At 40.8% G+C, this 6,787-nt stretch overlaps 1 long non-coding RNA gene across 1 annotated transcript; it reads left to right on the top strand.

Annotated features, from left to right (window-relative positions):
* Positions 1–2,246: 2,246 nt before the first annotated feature.
* Positions 2,247–6,681, top strand: LOC112566114. Its single transcript, XR_003099535.1, has 3 exons — positions 2,247–2,402; positions 5,409–5,571; positions 5,976–6,681. It is a non-coding gene; the product is annotated as an uncharacterized LOC112566114 (long non-coding RNA).
* The last annotated feature ends 106 nt before the right edge of the window (positions 6,682–6,787 follow it).

Genomic DNA, 6,787 nt, shown 5'->3' with positions numbered 1-6,787 from the left:
CTCAGCGACATCTATATATAGCTCCATCCTAATTGACGATGTGTTTCTGTGCCTCTGTGTATTTGTTATGTTTTGGTCTTTGCATGCATGTTATGTATTTATTTTGAATATTTATTTGTTATTTTGTATGTTTTGCTTTTGTAAACGCACACCCTACTCGTTGGGAAATGCGCTATACAAATTATTATTCATTCTAAAATGGTTGTAGCCAAAAGGAAGAAAAAAAGACCCGGCAACACTCCGGTCATTATAGAATATAGAGCATTATATAAGCATCCATGTGGCCAGTCCGGAAATGTGACCTGCCCATGGTTTATAACTACATCTAAAGGCGTATTGTCACTTTGTTGGATAATATTGATAAGCTAGTGTTGGTCCATCGATCTTCTGTTGTTTTCTAAGCCCTCAATCAATCCACATGCGCAGCACAGAATGTTGAGATCAACAATAATGATCGTGTTTGTCGTATTCCCATCACATCAGCACCATAAGCAGGAGATGCGTTCACCTGAATAAATGTCAGAAGGAGAAAACATAGAAAATAACAAATTAAAAAGAAAAAATATACGTCTTTATGTCTTATGATTTTTGCGTATCTTTAGAGATGGCGATTGAAAGACATTTTTTTTCTGTGTGTATGTGTGCCTGTATACCCAGTGGCGTACAAAGATGCTCGGCTTTGGGGAGGGGGGCAACTTCATGCTGACAGTGATCAGCGTTCACATTCGTGCTTCTCGATCAGCATCTTTTTTTGTGGGGGTGTCTCTTACCCCCAGCAGGTTCCTATACGTCACCATGCGTAAGTACGCACGACATATATGGTTCTAATCTGAGACTACTGCAAGAAACCTTAAGGAAAAGTGCAAACTTCAAGCAAATATAAGCTTTTCTTTTCAAGGAACTGCATGCAAAGTTTTGTAGCACAACAAACAACGTACAGCGCTCACAACAAATTCTTTTTATTCTTCATTGCCCTCTCTCTCAGCGAGATTAGGCTGACGGATGGGGCAGCACTTCGACACTTCTAGTTGAACCAGTCAGCAATTGGAGTGTAGCTGTGGGCTATCTGTTCCGAATCTCCCCTGGTTTGCCAGGCAATAAATCTGATTTCGTTTTGACACCTGGCGACGAATTGGTAGTAGATAGGAAGATTCATGGCTGTCAGATGGTTGGTTTGACAAGATTTAATCCTAACGAGGGAGTTTGGAAAAGGGGAGATGAGACACAGGTGAGCAAGCGAGATCGATTGAGGGTTGCCTGGTAATGTCGCCACTGCAAAGAAAGATTTAAAGTTCAAAGTCCCGATACACTGTGACACCTGTTTGCAGGGCCGGCCGCCGGGAGTTTTCTCTGGGTTCTCCGTTTTCCTCTCCGCTTCTTCTCCCGTATAGTGTGAAATCACCTAGCTAGCTCTAGGTAGAAGCACTTTCACACCAAAGCAAACAATTAAGCAGCCAACCGAGAGAGACGGAGAGCGAGCTATAGATGCGTGCTTGAATGTACTAGAACAATATATGTAACTAATTATTATATATTGGCTCTAACGCAGACATCGTGTGAAAGAGTGACTTTATCTGGTACAGCTATCACCAACAAAACTCTAAACATATTTTACGTTTAGGTGCAGGCAGACGAGGTATCTGCATGCCTATAGGGCCCGCGCTTTTGATAGTCGTCAGGGGCCCTGCGCTTAATTTTGATTAAAATCGTGGCGTCGATCGAGGGCCCCGCACATTATGCCTCAGGCCCCGCGGGGCTAAGAATGAGCCTGAGTTTAAGTTATAGTTAGGGTTAGGGTTATGTACATTGCAAATATTAATTATTACCTTCCGAACCATTCCAAATAAAAATGCGAATTAATATATAGTTTGATGGCTGTATATATAGCCATTGAATGGTGATCACAAGTCATGTGCTTCGTGATCCATCCTAAAGAACTCGCGAGCAAAACAAACTGTAGTGTGTCTGATGAAACGCAGATCGATTTTCTACATTGTGTTCACACGTCTATGGTCGAAACCTACTCAAAAGCAAAGTTCTCTTTCAGTGATCCTTCGTTGTCAACTTGTCATTGTGGTAAAAACTGTGATTCATTTTTTTTTCTCTCTCTTTGTTACTGACAACTGACCTAACGTGTTATCTGTCTGAGATATTGCAACACATGCGCTGAGTCGCATGACTTTCATTTGACGCGCAGAAAACAATCATCTGAACCACGGACCGGGGATAGAGATCCATGATCTCAACAGCCTGACGTCACATGGCAAGCTGTCAGAGTCATGTGACGAGCTATTTTTAGTATCGACAGCTTGTGGTCCCCACCGAAGGTCGCTACACGTTTGACAGAACACAGAGAAGTGCTGCGATTTGACTGGTAGTTGTTTGTCTTTTCACACACGCTGGTAAGTACTGAAACTTATAAATATTAGAAATGTTAATCCAAATCGTGATAAGCTATTCAAGTGATATCAAACTACGTATGTTGCAGTGGCTTTGTGAGTGATTGCTGGCAGTGAACCTACTATATATGGTTATTAATTATAAGCATTTCAGTTTCGGAATCTGATAACCAGGATACACAGTAACCGCATTGAACGCACGAAACGGTGTGCTATGACACTTTCCGATAAACACGATAACTCAAAATGAACAACTTAATTAGGACATGGCTGTTTTTGAGGGCGGAAACATAATTACCATAACGATCTTTAGTTCTCATCAGTTAATGCGTTCTTGCCAAGAATATGAAATGTGGAAACATGCTGTAGTGGAACGACTGCATAGGAATCATAGTATAACGGAACAAATATATGGGTCGATTGTTCTGGAAACCATGTAACTTGTAATTAGTGTTGGCTACACAGGACCAGATAACGACAGAATTATCTGGTATAATGATCCCAATTTCTCCCCCTGTCACGCTGACTGATAAAACACCCAAGAAGTCCTGGTAAAAATAATGTAAGGGAACGGATACCTGAAACGTGCGAAAGCATTTGTCCACTGAACTCAGCAGACCGCGTCCCAATTCCACTGTCTGCCATGTTATGTGTGGATGAGATGAGACGCAAGAGGTCATTACCGTTTGCAAAATGTACTTCATAATGACAACAGAACTTGTCAGGGCAATGTGTATGTATGCAACTGTATACAACTTCCGCATAGAGTAGGGTTAAAAAAAACGGGGGTTGTTTTTCTTTCCGCAAGCTGTTGAAACCCATGGCTCATTAGACATATCGATCTTTTGTGGAGGAGGATTCACAGGCACATTCCCTAAAACGCTTATACATAAGCATATCCAGCGTAGTTTACAGCGCTATATCTGGTCAAAACAGTTTTGTTTACAGGTTTTTTTTTTCAAGAGAGAGGGAGTTACGTAGCCTCTAAGTGAAACTACATTAGTTTTTATGCGATAGCTTTTTCCATTGAATGTTTTCTATAGCAAACTTTTATAACTTTTTAATGGATAGCTGTATTGAAAACACGGAAATTTGTTTTGGAAGAAGACGACATTACTGGATATATTTCTAGTGGCAGCTGACAATTACAGCCCGATGTTGATAATGTCACATGCATAACCGTTTCGAAAGCAATCGCTAAAACAGCAAAGGATCAGAAACAATAGAAAGAAGAAGAGAGACCATGTATTATTTGTAGGGCCTTCGCTTTCAAGACACCATGTTGCCCGTTAGTCTCTAGGGCAGGAGTGGGGAACGTCCGGCCCGCCAAATCATTTACTCCGGCCCGCCAAGACAACCACAGATTTCAGTAGATCTATAAGCCTTTTCATAGCAACATAAATATATTAAGTAAATAATAATAAAACAGCAACGTAATTTTTGAGGGACAACCAAGGAATTAGGTCCATTACGGGACAGACAAGACACATGAGTACACGACGGGACAGACATGTTTGTTTCTTGTCTGCTGCCCGAGGCTTATATGGACGATTTTGGAGAATTATCCATGCATTTTACCTTCACCTCAAGCCTGTAGTAGACCACGACCGGCTTCATGTGCTGATACGCGTGGCCTTCTTCGACCATACAATACAAAAAACACACAAACACAAATGATCGTTGACATTGCTGTCTACTTTAGTGTACAGTTTAAGCCTACAAGTATCCAACAATCACCTTTTATAGATTGTTAAAGGACGAACAAATGAAAAAGCTTTAGCTGGAAAAAATATAGTTTGGGTTTATGAGTTTATTTTTGCATGAACACAAAGGTGAGTGTTGTAGCAAGTGGATTGTAGTGACTCAGAGAGCAGCAGTGCCTGGCAGGCTGATATTGTACACGTTGCAAAAGTGATAACACACTGTGGCAAAAATACAGCTTGACTAAACAAAACAGGCTCACTTTTAAGTTGATAATTTTGTACGGCCTGCAAATAATAATAGAAATATTATGGCCCTTGGAAGAAAAAACGTAACCCACCCCTACTCTAAGGCATGCCGGCGTCGGGCGCGTGTTAAAACATTGGCGACAACCATGATGGGAACTCATTTGTTCACAGAGTGAGCAGACACGTACACGGACTAGACACAAAGGTGTCTCTGGTTCTCTAGTCTGATCACTGTGCCACAACTAGAGATATGATATCTGGCCCTTTCCTTCTTGCGCTTTATCTGTGAACGGCGTGTCGGACTGAAGTGTAGATAACAAATATGTAGAGCTCTGTAGTCGAATGATGCGACTTCTTTTAAAAACGATCTTTGTAAAGGGATTTATTGTTTAAATAAAGACATTGCTGAATTAAATAGAAGAGAAGTGGTTTGTACTACGGTGCTAGTCATCTTCTGGATTGCTGGGACTATAATTCATCTTCATGTATAGGAGAAGGTACACTATTTTTCACTCCTTGCTGTATTGTGAAAATAATGCCAGTGTTCGCGAAAACATTACCACTGACCACTGTTACGTAAAGCAGCGAGAGGAGAACTATGCTGGTTAATGGTCAAAGGGAAGCAACGCTTTCTACTGAGGTATTCCTCAGGGTATTTTCAAGAGTTCTTTCCCATGGTACGAGCGAGGGGTTCTCTATAATCAAGGTTACAGAGGGATGAAGAGTTGAGTCAAAAAGCGGCTCAAAACCATGTGTTAAAGTATATTTTAAAAAATCACTTAGAAGAACTCAAGTGATATTGTATGCCTTTAATATTGTTAAAATGAACTCCAAAATATCGAAAATATTGAAAACTCTTAGTGTTTACTTAGTTTTATGATCTGATAGAACGTGCTGTCAATGGAGGCTGATCGAATTGAAAGTAATTATTCATGTATCGATTTTCCCTTTTACTTATTGAATAGGATTTCATTACCCAAACCGCATTAAAATTGAGAGAATTTCTATTTTAGTTGATGCCATGGAATTTTTCCTTTAAACAATCTATTTTTGCTGGCAGACACATGAGTTTCCAGCAAGGACCTCCGCCTTACCTGGGGCGGGTACCAGCAAGGGGCTGCATACGGCCCACCACCACCAGGTTACGTCCCGGGGTATGGACCACCTCCAGCGGGGAGCTACTCTCAAGCGTATTATGGGCAGCCTCAGAGTCAGCAGACAATGTAAGTCGGTGTGATCTACCATCCCTGAAGAACATACATCAGACACGGGTCTTGAACTTTTGTTTTTAATTGCAAAACTGATTGCAAATTTTAGTTGAAAAGTTTAAACCTAGAGGGTTTTTTGTTGTTGTTGCAAGAGTATAGGAAAAGGTTTACGAAATCTTTGAGTAAATAAATATGATAGGGCAAGTGTTGTTTGAATGGAGACGGCAGTTACCTGAAAATACTTTTAGAAGTGACGATATTATTTTTAAAAAATCATTAGTGATATGGTTAGAGGCTTTTATATGAAGTGAAGATATAATAAAGACATTGCTTAAATGATACAAGTTTGAAACAGACGATTCCTAAGTCCCCGAATTCATGTTCTCTAGATAAGGTGGGGTGGCGTTGTTTTTGTGCAGTGTCTACGTGGAGAAGGACAGAAGAGACTCCGAACTGGCGGCAGAAGAGTGCTGCCTTCTGGCGTGTTGTTGGGCAACACTGTGCTGCTGCCTCGCTTCTAGTGTGAATTAAACGTTCATGTGTTGGTCTGCCACCGCCACTCTTGTCGGCAGTGTTTGCTGTCCATACGGAATGATGGGCCATTGACAGAACGTTGTGGCTGCTAGTCCTCTGGCGTATAGGTTCGCATTGGTGAATGACAACCTCCACGCTAGCAGCAATAAGTTTTTCTTTCAACACTGGACTTTAAGCCTGTAAAGAGTATTTTATATCTTTAGAGAGTTTATAATGTAAAATCAAAACTAAAAAGAACTTTATACAAAGGCCAACGCCTGGCCTGAACACACGCACACGTTGTGTGTTTTAATCAGCTAAACAAACCAAAGAGATAAAAACAAGAAATCTGACAGTTCAGATTCATAGGCAATAGGGCTGGCCCATTTGAGCACAAGTGTGTAAATCGCCTGTAATCAGCACAGTAATCATGCTAATGTCGCCGTGGTTTCCTTCAGTTCTAGACCTGAGTGAAGAGTTGTGTGTGTATGAGAGAGATGGGTGCTGTGAAGGGAAGAAGACAAGAGTATTTCTCAAAACTATAAATTATTGAATAGATTCAAATAGTCAACTGCATATCTTTTGTATATCTTAATAAATACTTAAACATGACCTTCGTTTCAACCTTCTTTTGTCCGGGAAACGCAAACGTCGTCAAATTTTGTCGATTTGGAAATAAAAAGGGACATTGGTTGTATTGACATAGAAGGGACATAGC

Source organism: Pomacea canaliculata, linkage group LG1 (genome assembly GCF_003073045.1).
Source record: "Pomacea canaliculata isolate SZHN2017 linkage group LG1, ASM307304v1, whole genome shotgun sequence".
NCBI classification, from domain to species: Eukaryota; Metazoa; Mollusca; class Gastropoda; order Architaenioglossa; family Ampullariidae; genus Pomacea; species Pomacea canaliculata.
Note: the sequence above shows the minus strand (reverse complement) of the source record. Positions and strands in the feature narration are given on the sequence as shown.